A 16449-nucleotide genomic window follows, 5' to 3' on the forward strand; every position below is an offset into this window, starting at 1 on the left:
GGAAAGATGGAGTCTTTACCTTTTTAAAATTAACTTTTAAGAGTCAAAAATATCATACATACAAAACTGTATAGAGGTGTAGCCACTGTGGGAAACAGTATGGTAGTTCCTCAAAAAGTTAATCATAATTACCACATTCTATAATCTCATTTCTGAGTATATACCCAAAAGAACTGAAAGGAGGGACTGAAACAGGTATTTGTACGCTCATGTTCACAGCAGCGTTGTTCACAATAGCTAAAGGTGGAAACAACCCAAATGTCTATCAGCTGATAAATTATAAGTCAAATCTAGAATATACACACAATGGGGGCGCCTGGGTGGCGCAGTCGGTTAAGCGTCCGACTTCAGCCAGGTCACGATCTCGCAGTCCGTGAGTTCGAGCCCCGCGTCGGGCTCTGGGCTGATGGCTCAGAGCCTGGAGCCTGTTTCCGATTCTGTGTCTCCCTCTCTCTCTGACCCCCCCCCCCCCCCGTTCATGCTCTGCCTCTCTCTGTCCCAAAAATAAATAAAAACGTTGAAAAAAAAAAATTAGAATATACACACAATGGAATATTCTTTACCTTAAAGAGGAATGAAATTCTTACACCTGCTACAACATGGAACCAAGCCAGACATACCGCAGGATTCCACTTATATGCAGTACCTAAAGTAGTTAGTACATCCAGATACAAAGCAGAATGGTGGCTGCCAGCAGGGAGGGGAGGGAGAACAGAGAGTTATTATTTAATGGGTATGGAGGTTCAGTCAAGGAAGATGAAAACATGCGGGGATGGATAGTGGTGATGGGCAACAATGTGAACATATTCAATGCCACTTAACTGCACACTTAAAATGATTAAAATAGTAAAATTTATGTATATTTTACCACAATTAAAAAAACTTCATAGACATAGATACACAATTTAAAAAATAATAAAATGAACCACTTCGTAGCCACATCCAAGTTAGGAAATATGACATCACCAGGACATTTAGAAAGCCTCTGTACGCCCCCCTCATTACCATCTACCTCTGACTCAACTGTAAGTAATCACTAGGCTATTTTCTCTATCACTCTCTTACCTTTCTTTATAGTTTTGCCACATAAGGATATCACATAAAAATTTATTCCTAAGCAATATATTTAGTTGACGGATGTAGTTGTAGTTCATTTTCAACACAGCGGAAAACTGTTGCATGAATACATCTCAATTTATCCATTCTGAAAGAAATCAAGGTCTCCAATGTTTGCTCTTATGAAATAATGAGCATTTTTTAGTTTGTGTAGATTAGGAGTGGCCTCCAAACTTTCTTGACAGCAAACAAAATAAGAAAACACATTCTACCTCATAAATCTGTCCACCTACACCTACAGATAAATAATTGGGAATAAGTTTTTCAAAAGTAATACCCTAACAATGAGGTACACTGACATTTTCTGTTCTATTTAACACTTAAGAAAATTGTTGGTCAAATGCTATTAAATTGCCTTCATTCTTACTAATGGGCTGCAAACCATAGGTTGAAAACAATGCTCTAGAATACATATTTAGGAGGGGTGTCTGAGTGGCTCAGTTGGTTAAGTGTCTGACTCTTGGTTTCAGCTCAGGTCAGGCCCCACATCAGGCTCTATGCTGACAGCATGGAACCTGCTTGAGATTCTCTCCCTCTCTCCCTGCCCCTCTCCCACTCTCGTGAACATACTGTCTCTCTCAAAAAAATAAATAAATAAATGAACTTAGACTACATATTTAGGAGTGAAATTGCAGAGTGTAGGTACAAGTGTGTGCATCTCCCCTAGGTAATGTCAAATTGTCTTCTAAAGTCATTATTCCGACGCACACTCCCATCTGCAGTGTATGTAACAAGTGATTTTAATTTAATTTAGTTTTTTAAAGTTTATTTATTTATAAGTAATCTCTACACCCAGCATGGGGCTTGAACTCATGACACCGAGATTAAGAGTTGCATGCTCTTCCAACTGAGCCAACCAGGCACCCCAATTTTACTTTATTTTAAAATCATAGGGGTGCCTGGGTGGCTCAGTCAGTTGAGCGCCTGGCTTTGGCTCAGGTGGTGATCTCGCCATCTGTGGGCTTGAGCCCCGCATCAGGCTCTGTGCTGACAGCTCAGAGCCTGGAGCCTGCTTCCGATTCTGTGTTTCCCCCTCTCTCCGTCCCTCCCCTACTCATGCTCTGTCTCTCTCTGTCTCTCAAAAATAAATAAACATTAAAAAATTTTTTTATTAAAATAAAAAATAAAATCATAAATGGGTTTTAAAAGTTTATCAATTGTTTTTGCTGCAATTACTAAAATGTATGGTTTCCTGTTAGTCCGTTTAAGTCAATTACATTTTCTTTTTTTTTTTTTTAAGTTAGTTAGCTTATTAATTAATTAGTAAATTTATTTACTCTTTACACCAACATAGGGCTCAAACTCACAACCCAAGATCAAGTTGCATGCTGTTCTGACTCAGCCAGTCAGGTGCCCCTACTAATTGATTTTCTAATGTTAAAACAAGCTTGCATTCCTGAGATAAAATGGAATATGATTTATTCTATTTTTTACAATGCTGGATTCAGTTTACTAATGTTTGGTTTAGAATTTTTGTATCTATGTTCATGAGAGACATGGCCTATAATTCTTCTTTCTTCTATTGTCTATCTCCAGTTTGAGAATCAAAAAATATGCTAGTTTCATAAAATAATTTGGGGTCAAAAAATAAATTAAAAAAACTAAATGATTTGAAGTCTGTTCCTCTTTCCCCCATTCTCTGGAAGAGTTTACTTTTATAAAACAGGGAATTATCTGCTTCTTGAATATTTGGCAGAAATCACCTGTAAATCTATTTAGGCCTAGGGTTTTCTTTTTGAGATTTTTCTGTCCCAATTCCATTTCCTTTGTAATAGGACTACTTGAGTTTTGTTTCTTCTTGAGTTAATTTTAATAAGTCCTATCCTTTTCTAGAAATTTACACTTCATCCAAGAGAAAACTCACTAGTCAGAATCAACTATAGCTTTCGTTACCAACATAATTTAAACTTACCACCACTGCCAAAACATAGAAGTGAATTACATAGATGTCATCTAAGAAATGGGTAAATGCTCTTAAGTAAGATATATATCCTCCAAAAACTTTCAATTTATGATGAGACATTTAAATTTTTCTAATCTCAACAGATGTCACTAAAAAGTCCTGTTCACTTATACAGACTTCATCTCTATGACCTGCTTCCAAATCTCATTTTAACTTCCTTTCTTCCCACTACATGATACACTACTTGAGAGAAGAGGCCAAGTCATGTTCATCTTTGTAACACCTGGCACATTAGCTGGTACCTTACCAATGAGTATTTTTTTTTTAATTTTTTTTTCAACATTTATTTATTTTTTGGGACAGAGAGAGACAGAGCATGAACGGGGGAGGGGCAGAGAGAGAGGGAGACACAGAATCGGAAACAGGCTCCAGGCTCTGAGCCATCAGCCCAGAGCCTGACGCGGGGCTCGAACTCACAGACCGCGAGATCGTGACCTGGCTGAAGTCGGACGCTTAACCGACTGCGCCACCCAGGCGCCCCCCAATGAGTATTTTTTAATGAATGAAGATTACAAGTTACAAGGTCCCCTACTGAAGAGATTAGTGTTACTGACTCACTTCTGGTTGCCACTGTTAAGATGTTTAGTGTTGAAGGACTCCTACTGAACAATACTTTCACATGGCCCTCCTTGTGATCAAAGGCACAAAGCCATCTGAAAGACAGCCTTAGTTGGGAGAAGAACATTAAACAGGTTTGCCTTCACTAATGCATTAAGTTACTAAGTTAAAAATAAATCTTCAACTACTTGCTGTAGGTAACTTCGTGCTAACCAAATGAGTCAACCACCTAAGAATAAAACTGTAAAATGACCAATAGGGATAACACCCCAAAACAATCAAGGGTAAAAATGCTAAGATACTATTCAATGCCAGATTTTGAATACCTGTCATCAATTCAAACACAGATTCGGTAATGCCTGGAATCTTCAAAGATCTAACTGTTCCTTTATGAAAATCTGCAGGTTAGATTTAAGAGCTTAGCTGACAAAACAAGAAAGAAGCAAACCCACCCCCCAAATTGCCAACTTTTAATAGTGATAAGTACTAGAAGAAAAATATTAGAGGGAAGCCAAAATGAGAAAGATAAATGTTAGAATCACAGCACTGTAGAGTTAAAAGTTAGGGCCGGATATCATTTTGGCCAAACCATATTATTTAGCATTTTAAAATTCTAGTAAAACTATCCCAATCCACATTTGTCAAAACCCACAGAACTTTACAGCACAAACAGTGAAACTTAATGTATGCAAATTATGGGGCGCCTGGCTGGCTCAATTGGAAGAGCATGCAAAGCTTGATCTCGGAGTCACGAGTTTGAGCCCCATGTTGGGTGCAGAGATTACTTAAAAAAAAAAAAAAATATATATATATGTATGTATGTATGTATACTTAAAAAACCTTAATGTACACATATTTTAACAAACTTATTAGGAAGGAATGAGACTGACAAAAGAATCTAACTGTATTACAAACACATAAAAGAGCTGTGGGTGGAGGAAACCATGCTAACCTAAGTAACTCTGAAAACGCGTGACATCTGTAAGACTACATACAGAAGGCACTGCAAATAAGCACTAGCTTACTGTTTCTACTAGTGGATGAAGTTGTTTCCTACAGGAGCACAGTTAATAATTCTAATACAGCTATACACATATACTGGACTTGAACAATTAAGTAAAGTTGATGGCTGGAGCCCAGTTCCTCACTTTTGGGGTAGGAACTCACAGATAAGCAAGGAGAAGGTTTAATGATCATGTGATAATGCATTAATATAAACTCATGTTTAGCTTCATATAGATACAGATGATTACACACAGAAATATTTCTAGATTTATGTATATACATGAGTTAGTGTACACACATGTATTTCTTTGTTCTGTCAGCTGAGAGGGCAGCAACATCCCCAGTAGCAATGAGCATACCTTAGCACCCAGATCTTAACTTCAATACCATCCTCCAATAAAAGGAACTAGGGCTCCTTGGTGAAATGGCAGAATCTACGAGTGGGACAGAAACTGTACAAGATGAGCCTGGATAATCCTGTAGTGTCAGGAAGTAAGGATACAATCCCAAAACAAAACATTTATAAGATCATGTCTGAGGGACACGCAAGACAAATGAAAGAGCTCCTAGTGGTCAAAGCTAAACCATTTCAAGCACAATATCCATGAGTTTATAGTAATATAAATGATTGGTTAAAAAAAAAATACAGGGGGCGCCTGGGTGGCGCAGTCGGTTAAGCGTCTGACTTCAGCCAGGTCACGATCTCGCGGTCCGTGAGTTCGAGCCCCGCATCAGGCTCTGGGCTGATGGCTCAGAGCCTGGAGCCTGTTTCCAATTCTGTGTCTCCCTCTCTCTCTGCCCCTCCCCAATTCGTGCTCTGTCTCTCTCTGTCCCCCCAAAAATAAATAAATAAACATTGAAAAAAAAAATTAAAAAAAAAAATACAGAAGACAAATCCCCTTTGCAGATTTCCAAATAATTTATGTAGATTCTCCCCCTTTCAATAGGTGGGACTTAATTTTCCCTATCTTCCTAAACTTCTCTCCACCTAGGTAAAATTCTTATTAGCACACAATGTAGCTAGACACTAAGGTAATTTTACAATAAATAGAAAATACTCTCAACCAGAAGACTACTGCATGATGTCACTCTTCATACCTTGGGCAAATAAAACTGTGTATACCTATGCCAGGAAATTCATAATGGGGAAATAAAGGTTAAAAATAAAGAAATAAGGGTGCCTGGGTGGCTCAGTCGTTAAGCGTCTGACTGGCTCAGGTCATGATTTCACAGTTCGTGAGTTAGAGTCCCACATCAGGTGAGCTCAAGTCCTGCTTCAGGTAAAACACAGGCCCCAGGTAAACCCTGCTTCTCTCTTTCTCTCTCTCTCTCTGCCCCTGGCTCACTTGTGCCCAAGAAAGAAAGGAGGAAAGAAAGGAAGAAAGGAAAAAAGAGAAAGGAAGGAAGGAAAGAAAGAGAAAGGAGGGAGGAAGGTGGGGGGGGGGAGGAAGGAAACAAAGAGGGAAGGAAGGAAGGAAGGAGGGAAGGAGGGAAGGAGGGAAGGAAGGAAGGAAGGGGCACCTGAGTGGCTCGGCTGATTAAGTGTCCGACTGATTTCAGCTCAGGTCATGATCTCATAGTACATGAGGTAAGGGCAGAGCCTTCTTCAGATTCTCTCCCCCCCCCCCTCTGCCCCTCCCCTACACATGCAATCTCAAGATAAATAAACATTAAAAAAATTTTTTTAATGAAAACCAACAAGTACTTTCCATTAAGAGGCATCACCAAGGCACCCAGCACCTCATTTCCAACTGGCATGATTTCCAAGTTGTGTTTGTCTACCAAGCATTCCTTCATATTTGCACACCAAGAACTAGACTCTGCCAGTTTTGGTGGCTGACTTGATAATGAGAGCTGACTTAATAATCACAAGACCCCTTGCTTACAAACTATTTTTCCCTTTAACTAAAGTGAACTATCGATATTTCTTAATATGTATTCAGATTCTGTACAAATGAAAAACAGAGATTTTTGGTAAAAGAGCTGTAGGACAGAAGCACAATCTTAAGGAGGCAAGGCCTCAACTGAACCCCACGACAGGATTTTCTGAAGCCCAGTTTTGATCACATTATTAAGCAAACTCTTAAGAGCTTCTATTCATTTCCTTTGAGAATTTTCTTGGAAGGATAAAAACATAAAATGCTGACAAGGAACTCACTGCCCTCTGTGATGGACTAAATGTTTGTGTCCCCTTCAAATTCGTATGTTGAAGCCCTAACCCCCAATGGTATTTGGAGATGGGGCATTTCAGAGGTAATTAGGGTTAGATGAAGTCAAGAGTGGGGCCCTTAATAGGATTAGGCCCCTAGTGAGAAGAGCTGCCAGAGAGCTTTCCCTTTCTCTTTCTCTCTACCTCAGACCCCAAAGAGGTTACATGAGCACACAAGGAGATGGTAGGCACTTGCAAGTCAAGAGAAAAGGCTTCAGGGGCGCCTGGGTGACTCAGTCACTTAAGAAACTGAGTCTTGGTTTTGAGCACAGGGCCCACTTGGGATTCTCTATCTCCCTCTCTCTATGCCCCTTCCCCACTTGCACTGTCTCTGTCTCTATAAATAAATAAATGAATGAATGAATGAATGAATAAATAAATAAATAAATAAATAAGCAAGCAGAAAGAAAGAAAGAAAGAAAGAAAGAAAGAAAGAAAGAAAGAAAGAAAGAAAGAAAAATAGATAGATAGAAAGAGGCTTCAGGATGAAAACTACCTTACCAGCACCTTGATCTTGGGGTTTTCAGTCCAGAAATATGAGAAATAAATTTCTGTTGTTTAAGCCACCTGGTCTATGGTACTTTGTCTTGGCAGCCCAAGCTAAGACACTCTCCTTCCAAACACCTCATTGAAAAAAATGCTAACATAACTACGTAGGAAGTAAGCCACAGTGGATTTATAGCATAATAAACTGTTTAAAATCTTATGTTTAAGCAATCTCTACACCTAATGTGGGGCTCGAACTCACAACCCCAAGATCAAGAGTTGCACACTCCACCAACTGAGCCACCCAGGTGCCCCAACAAACTAACTTTAATTTAAATTTTACTTATAAACCTTTTTAAAAAAATGTTTATTTGGGGTGGAGGAGGGGCAGAGAGAAGGGGACAGAGGACCTGAAGCAGAGGCTCTGCCCTGACAGCAGAGACCCAGACACAGTGCTCAAACTCGAGAACTGTTCAAGCTCCACGATGGATGTAAAGATCACTTAAAAGTAAAATCTTAATGGGCACCTGGGTGGCTTGGTAAGTTGAGCATCCACCTTCATCTCAGGTCATGCATGATCTCACAGTTCATGAGTTCAAGTCCCATGTCGGGCTTTGTACTGACAGCACTAAGCCTGTTTCAGATTCTCTGTCCCTTTCTCCCTCCACTCCTTCCCTGTTTGCATGTATGCACTATCACTCTGTCAAAAATAAATAAACATTAAAAAAATTTTTTAATAAAATAAAACCTTGGGGTGGCTCAGTTGGTTAAGTGGCAACTCTTGGTTTCAGCTCAGGTCATGATTTCAGTTTATGATTTCAAGCCCCACATCAGGCTCTGTGCCAACACTGCAGAGCCTGCTTGGGATCCTCTCTCTCCCTGCCCCTCCTTGGCTTGCACTCTCTCTCTCTCAAAAAATAAAATGAATAAACATTTTTTAAAACTTTTCAAAAATAAACATTAAAAATAAAATAAAATAAAATAAAATAAAATAAAATAAAATAAAATAAAATAAAATAAAATAAAATAAAATAAAATAAAATTCTACAAGGCACCTGGGTGGCTCAGTTGGCTAAGCATCCAACTGCGGCTCAGGTCATGATCTCACAGTTTGTGGGTTCAAGCCCTGCGTCAGGCTCTGTCCTGACAGCTTGGAGCCTAAAGACTGCTTCGTATTCTGTCTCCCTCTCTCTCTGCCCTTTCCCAGTTCGCGCTCTGTCTCTCTCTCTCTCTCAAAAATAAACATTAAAAAAAATTTTTTTTAAATAAAAATTTTTTTTAATAAAATAAAATCTTGGGGTTCCTGGGTGGCTCAGTGAAGCATCCGACTTTGGCTTAGGTCATAATCTCAGAGTTCGTGAGTTTGAGCCCCACATCAGATGCAGTGCTGATAGCTCAGGGCCTGGAGCCTGCTTCAGATTCTATGCCTCCCTCGATCTCTGCCCCTCCCCAACTCGCACTCTGTGTGTGTGTCTCTCTCTCAAAAATGAATAAACATTAAAAAAATTTTTAATAAAATAAAATCTTAAAAAAATGATATTGCACTTATATGTTAAAATTTTTTAATTTCTCCAACACAGTAGGAAAGCAGACTACTACTATTATTATTGAATGAAGATCAAATATATCTACTTTAATCCAAAAAAGGGGAACATTTATGGAATAGATGAAAAGATTTAATGGACTAAACTTTGATATGTCATCTGGACAGAAAGTAAATAAAGTTATTCTACTGGACCTTGGAAAATATATCTTATTTGGTTTAATTCTTCCTATCAACAATATGAATGTTTTGATTAAATGAATAAAATTACTAAGGAATAGCTACCAAAGCATGCCGGGGATTTAAGAATAAGATTAATGTCTCTTTCTCACAGATTTCAATTCAGTCGTTTTGAACTACTTGTTCCTGTAATAGACTAAGCTCTTTTCCCATCGCTGGTCTTTGTTCTTGCTGGCTACCCGCCCCCCTTCCTAAAATACCCTTCTCCTACTTGCCAGCTTGGCAAATTCCTACTTGTTATTTAAGAGTTATGCCTTGTGAGATCCTCCCATCCCCTCCAGCTTATTAAATATTCCTTCTGGCATTCTATTCATTTTGTACAGTATCGTCATTACCTAAGAGCTATATAAATATTTGTTGAGTTAGGTGGCCTACAAGACCTAAGCCAACATTAGATAAATAACACAGATAGTTCCTACTTTTCATCACTTCACAAGTTACAATTCTGCTCATTAATAACTCGCCTAATTAAAACCCATATTTCACTTCTTATTGCTATGGTTTCCAATAAAGTCCAGACAAAGAAACAGCACAAAAAGCACTCAAGATTCAACATATACAGCCCAAATTTTGTTTCCAGGCAGACAATATACTTTAAGATAAGGGGTCTAGGAACATGTGAAAATGACCAATGCCAACTGCCCTTTTTTTATGTGCTGCCTCATACTGTCCTTCAGATGTGTAGTGTGATGGCTAAAAATCTTTAACACTCTGTAAGGGTCCACACGTTTAGGGGCACTTGGGTGGCTCAGTCGGTTAAGCCTCTGTCTGACTCTTGATTTTGGTTCAGATCATGATCTCACAGTCATGAGATCTAGCCTAGCATCATCAGGCTCCATGATGAGCTTGGAGCCTGCTTAAGATTCATTCTCCACCCTCCCTTCCCCCCTCCCCATCCCCCAATCAGGTGTGCACGTGTGTGCTCTCTCTCATAAAAAAAAAAAAAAAAAAAGAAGTCGACACATCTGAAAGGATGGAGTCAAGAAAACTGATTTCCATCTTTGGCCTTTAAATTTGCTGTGACCTGAGAGAAACTGATTTTGCATACCATATCAATTATTTGGTTAAAAAAAAAATCTACCAGAAATTTCAAATTGTGGCATTTTATATCATTTCTATAAAAATAAGTGAAGACTGTGCAAAATATAAATGTATTCAAATTATTAATATTGAATTCAGCTATCAGACACAAATATGTGAAGGCAAAATTTTGTACTTACTTAAAATTGATGCTACACTTAACCTAATGGCCTCATACAACACTTTACTGGTGTTTGAAGTCAAAGGTCAATTGTATGGTCTGTTCTAAACAGCTGACTTTAAAAATTCTTTAAAAGAAACCCACAAGAACATAATATAAAACAAAATACCCCTGATTTCACTGCTTCACATGTACTATTCTGGATCAGTTTACAAACTCTAAAATAAAACTGACATACATTGATAGACTTCCCACCCACACAATAACATTATCGTACAAAAGAAAGATAATAGTTATGTTATTAGGAGTTATTTACTTCTCTGTTACTTCTTTTAAGCTGCAAACCATAAACCTAACCTTCAGGAGAGATGTTCAGTAGAGAGTGCATGAAGATGAACTATATAGGCAAACAGGTATGTGGAAACATTCAAATACTCTTATTCCTATACACTGAAATTCTTTGGATGAAAGCAAATCCCCATTAAATGGGAGTGAGTGGTATAAAGGTAAAAGGTGACCTTGATATATTATCAGGAAGGAAAGAAAAAGTTTTAATACATAAATGACCTAATTTTATATCAAGCTGGTGGCATAACATCATAGAGAGAGGAATTAATTCAAGCAGTTTTAAAGTACAGTGTTTTTGACTACATATCTTCTGTGAGTTATATTTTAAGTATAAAAGCATGGAGTACCTGGCTAGCTCAGTCGATAAACCATGTGACTCTTGGTCTCAGAATCCTCTCTCTCTCTGCCCCTATCCCATTTGCACACACACACACTCTCTCCCTCTCTCTCTCTCAAAATAAATAAATAAATAAACTTAAAAAAAAAACAAAGAATATAGATACTCTACAGGATAAAGCAAGTAAACATGTTAACAGTATTAAAAAACAAAAACATTCAGCATAAACAAAGATATACAAGTATAAAATTAAAGAGGTCAAATAAAAACCCTATAATTATACATTTGAATCAGAAGTATCAGTAGAGAGGTATCAGGGTGGCTCAATTGGTTAAGCATTCGACTTTGGCTCAGTTCATGATCTCACCGTTCATGGTTTCAAGCCCCGCGTCGGGTTCTGTGCTCACAGCTCAGAGCCTGGAGCCTACTTTGGATTCTGTGTCTCCCTCTCTTTCTGCCCCTACACTGCTTGCACCCTGTCTCTCAAAAATAAACATTTAAAAAAAAAAAAGGTATCAGTAGGAACTCATTTTTTTTCCTCTTTAAAGAAAGCATTTCTGAGGTGCCTGGGTGGCTCAATCAGTTAAGTGTCCAACTCTTGATTTCAGTTGAGGGCATGATCTCATGGTTAGGGTGCTGAGCCCCCACGTTGGGGGGTCACACTGAGCGTGGAGCCTGCTTGGGATTCTCTCTCTCCCTCTCCCTCTGTCCCTTCTCCACTTGAGCTCTCTTTCTCTCCCTCTCTCAAAATAAATAAACTATAAAAAAAAAGAAAGAAAGAAAGAAAAAAGCAAGCAAGCATTTCCTGGGGCACCTGGCTGGCTCAGTCAGTAGGGCATCCTACTCTTGATCTCAGAGTCGTGAGTTTGAGCCCTGTGTTGAGGGTGGAGATTACTTTGAAAAGATTTAAAAGCAATGACCTCTCAGTAGTAAAGAGTACCCTGGAACCTAGATTGTGGCCTTTATATCCTATTTTTCACTAAAAAGATGGTCTCCTTGGAGAAATGGCTGTTTCTAAAATTGGGACAGGAAATGTACAAGGTGAGCCTGGAACATCTTGTTGGGCCCAAAGCAAGGAGACTTATTAAAGACTAATGTAGGGGCGCCTGGGTGGCTCTGTCAGTTAAGTGTCCGACTTTGGCTCAGGTCATGATCCCTCCATTTGTGGGTTTGAGCCCTGAATCAGGCTCTGTGCTGACAGCATGTAGCATGGAATGTTATGGCTTCTGTGTCTACCTCTCTCTAACCTTCCCCCACTCGTGCTCTGTTTCTCTCTCTCTCTCTCAAAAATAAACATAAAAAAAAAAAAAACCCTAATATAGTCATGTCAAAAAGTCATGGGACCCAAATAAAACTCACTCCCACAGGCCTGCAAGGAAACAATTTGAGCATCAAAACCACAAAAAACAAAACTACTACGGATTAAAACATATGAAATATACAAAAATCTGTATGTTCATAACGCTACTAAAAAAATTCCAATGGTTACCAGGGGAGGCTACTAAAGGGACTAATTCATGATTACTCTAAAATTACTCGAAAAATAAGGGAAAGAACAAGTCCCTTTCCTACTTTTCCTACACTAATCAAGAGAGTAACCAAACAGTTAATGTGGTAACGTTCTTTCTGGAAATTCCACTTATATGAAGAAGAACACAATAAGAAAACTACCATTTTGCAATCCCCAAAATAATTTATAGTCAACAAACAGGTACTAAAACCATTCCATGAAAGATTAATGGAAAATATTCTAATGGAGATATGGGGCTACTATCATCTGAACCCAATGCTCAATCTGAACACGGTTAAAACTGGAGACCTCTTGAGGTGACTGGGTGGCTCAGTCGGTTGAGAGTCTGGCTCTTGATTTTGGCTCAGGTCATGATCGCAGGGTTATAGGACAGAGCCCCTCATCAGTCTCCATGCTGAACATGCAGCCTGCTTGAGATTCCCTCTCTCTCCCTCTGCCCCTCTTCCCCCACTCATGCTTGCACTTTTTGTCTCTCTAAAATTAAAAAAAAAAAAAAAAAAAAAGCAAGACCTCTAGAAATTGTGCATCATGAGCCAAACAATGGCAAGTCTGCAGGACTGAGGACTGCCTGTGAAGGGTTCTTGCTTTAAATTTTTAATTTAAACATTTAGCCTCTAGATCAAGCTAAATGATACCATAAACAAGTAATCAGATAAATGCAGACTATGGTATATTCTGATATTCAAAAGACTGATAGCCCAAGCTGTCTGCCTAGAGGCAATTTTTATATTCAATGAAGTAAGGGGGAACCAAAAGAGCCCCATTAGCCTCTGAGTTGAGGACACAGATAACAGGGCTCAGGGAGGCTGAAGAGTTTAGAACTCTAGGGCAAAATTCCAGAAAGGAAGGAAGCTACGCAGAAAAAGAACTAAAATCTGCATAGCATCCTCTTGAATCTTTGCTAAGTATTGGGCAACACATGCATAGCAAAACTCCACAAAGTCAGGCAAAGAATGACAGGGAAGTTGTAATCTGGTCAACTGCCACAGCTCACAAGCAGAAAAATATTCAAGCTCCAGCAAGTCAGAGTAAAGAGTCCTCAGTGATCACTTGAGATATTCAGTAGAGACCTGCGAGGGTTCACCCCTTAGTATAGGGCTGAACTGTCCCTGAAATGAAGACTACTGTAGATCTATTCCAGCAAGACTTTAGGCCAGATCTCGAAAACATGAAAATGATCAGCAGGCAACTTAACTACCAAAACAAAGCCAAAACACTCACTATAGAAAGACAACAAAAGCCAGACACTCATCCAACACCTGACCAAAAATTCTCAGATGTGCCAAGAGACAAAAAGAAAAAAAAAACAAAAATAAACAAAACCATACTAAGAGAAAAGTTAGTGAACAGAACCTGGAAATGGCAAATGTAACTAAAAGATAAGGACATTAAAATTTTAAGAGCTTTATTACGCTCAAGGACTTAAAGGGAAACATCACTATAACAGAAAAAAACAGGAAACATTTAAAAGAAAAGAAACTTGTAGGGATGAAAAACACAATATGTGAAATGGAAATATCATTGTATGCGATTAATGGCAGATTAGAGCATGCAGAAGAAAAGAATCAGTTGAAATTTAAGATACAGCAACACAAAGTGTCCAAAATGAAATACATAGGGAATAAAGACTGAAAAAAAATTAACAAAGCCTCAGTGACCTTTGGGACAAATACCAAATGGTCTAACATACACATAATTGGAGTCCTTATGGAAAAGAGACGAGGGGCCAGATAAAGATTTTAAGAAGTAATGGTGAAAAAATTTCCCAATTTGATGACAACTATAATCCCAGAGATCCAAGAATCTGAACAAACCAAACAGGATAAAAACACATACACAAAGACAAAATCACACCAAGGCGTATTATAATCAAATTGCTGAGAACCAGTGATGATGACTGTCAGAAACTGTAGCAGCACCCGGGTGGCTCAGTGGGTTAAGTGCCTGACTCTTGATTCGACTCAGTTCATGACCCCACAGTTTGTGAGTTCAAGCCATGCACTCAGCTGTGTGCTGACAGTCATTTTTCATCATGTAACATGTATTGCTTGATTTCCAAATGATTTTAGAATCTCTAGTTTCACTTTGATGGAAGAGTTACTGTTACTTTGCATAAATAATATTCCTATTTTTGCCAGAGTAGAACATTTTGAATGTAAATAAAAAATACTGTCTTTTAAATTTTGAAAAGCAGGGGCACCTGGGTGGCTCAGTCGGTTGAGCATCCGACTTCAGCTCAGGTCATGATCTCGCGATCTGTGGGTTCGAGCCTCGTGTCGGGCTCTGTGCTGACAGCGCAGAGCCTGGAGCCTGTTTCGGATTCTGTGTCTCCCTCTCTCTCTCTGCCCCTCCCCCGCTCATGCTCTGTCTTTCTCTCTGTCAAAAATAAATAAAAATTTTCTAAAAATTAAAAATAAATAAAAATAAAGATAAAATAAGTAAAAAAATTTTTTTGAAAAGCAAACATTTTTCTAATTATGTTACGTAAAATTAACATTTTACAAACAATTTAGTATGGAAACTACTTTTACTGATAAAGTAACTAAATCTAGACAATTTATTTATACTAATGCTCATTTGCTTGTTTTACACTAAAAGAGAAATATATTCTTATTTCCCTCCAAAATGATTGACAGCTGATTTTTTTTTTTTTTTTTTTTGAGAGAGAGAGAGAGAGAGAGGGGCAGAGGGAGGGAGAGAATCCCAGCGCAGAGGCCCAAGGAGGGGCTCGATCCCATGACCCTGGGATCATGACCTGAGCTGAAGTCAAGAGCTGGACTCTCAACTGACTGGGCCACCCATGCACCCCTATAGCTGCGTTCTTGACTACAGTATTCCAATTCAGGAAGCCTAATATAATGAAAACTTTCTTTTAAAACCAGCTTACCAGAACTTATAAGTTCTGTTTATAGAATGCAGTGTTACTTGAGGAAAGCCTAGAATTATAGTTCTAAGTGTTTAATTTTATAAAGAAAAGCCTGCTTAACTAAAACTGCAGGTTAGCATAAATATCTTCCTATTTATAGTGGTATGGCCAGAACCAGGAGCTATTTGCAAATTTAAAGAACTGACAGGAAAAAAAGTATTCAGAATTTAAACAACACAATTACGAATTCTACACATGTTTGCTGTCTACCAGAATCTGATTTAGAAAGAAATATACAATTGCATGCATGTATACACACACACACACACACACACACACACACACACACACATATATATGGGGAGTGGGGGCGAACACTTGAGATTTAGATGTTACAAAAGATTTTTGTTATTAACCTTCACCCACAGTGGTACTGATTTAAAATTTGTATTAATCAAGATGTAGTCATTTACATGCAAAGATAGAATCACTAAGACTCTTCTATTTTAAATTTTCAAGTTTTCTAGTCAGAACTGACATTGGCAATTTCTTACATTGCTGAGCCCCCTCTGCTGGTTTAGCAGCAGTAGGCATCCAAAACTTAGTTGCAGTACTAATGAATACACTTTCATTAAATTAATGAAATAAATTTTTCATTACGTATACATTTCATAAAATGCATATTTTCAGTGTAAAGAAAGTTACATTAACGTTAGACCTAAAAAGAGAAGTCATTAGTAAAAAAAAATTCTGTACATTAGTACAGAAAGACATGCTTAACCAACTCTTTTTTTAATTTATTTTTAACTCTCTATGCCCAACATGGAGCCTGAACTCTCAACCCCAAGATCAAGTTGCATGCTCTACAAACCGAGCCAGCCAGGCACCCCTTGACTAACTCATGTTTACAGTCACAAAAATGACTTCATAAAACAAAATCTAATTTGTACAGTATTACTCATTTAAAAATAAAACTTGGGGGTGTCTGGGTGGTTCAGTCGGTTAAGTGTCTGCCTCTTGATTTCAGCTCAGGTCATGATTTCGCA

At 38.4% G+C, this 16449-nt stretch overlaps 1 protein-coding gene across 1 annotated transcript in view; it reads right to left on the minus strand.

The window, feature by feature from the left end:
* FBXO42 (F-box protein 42) overlaps positions 1–16449 on the minus strand; it is a 98153-nt gene that overhangs the window by 64235 nt on the left and 17469 nt on the right. The gene's annotated exons all lie outside the window — the stretch shown is intronic.

Source organism: Prionailurus bengalensis, chromosome C1 (genome assembly GCF_016509475.1).
Source record: "Prionailurus bengalensis isolate Pbe53 chromosome C1, Fcat_Pben_1.1_paternal_pri, whole genome shotgun sequence".
Taxonomy (NCBI): Eukaryota; Metazoa; Chordata; class Mammalia; order Carnivora; family Felidae; genus Prionailurus; species Prionailurus bengalensis.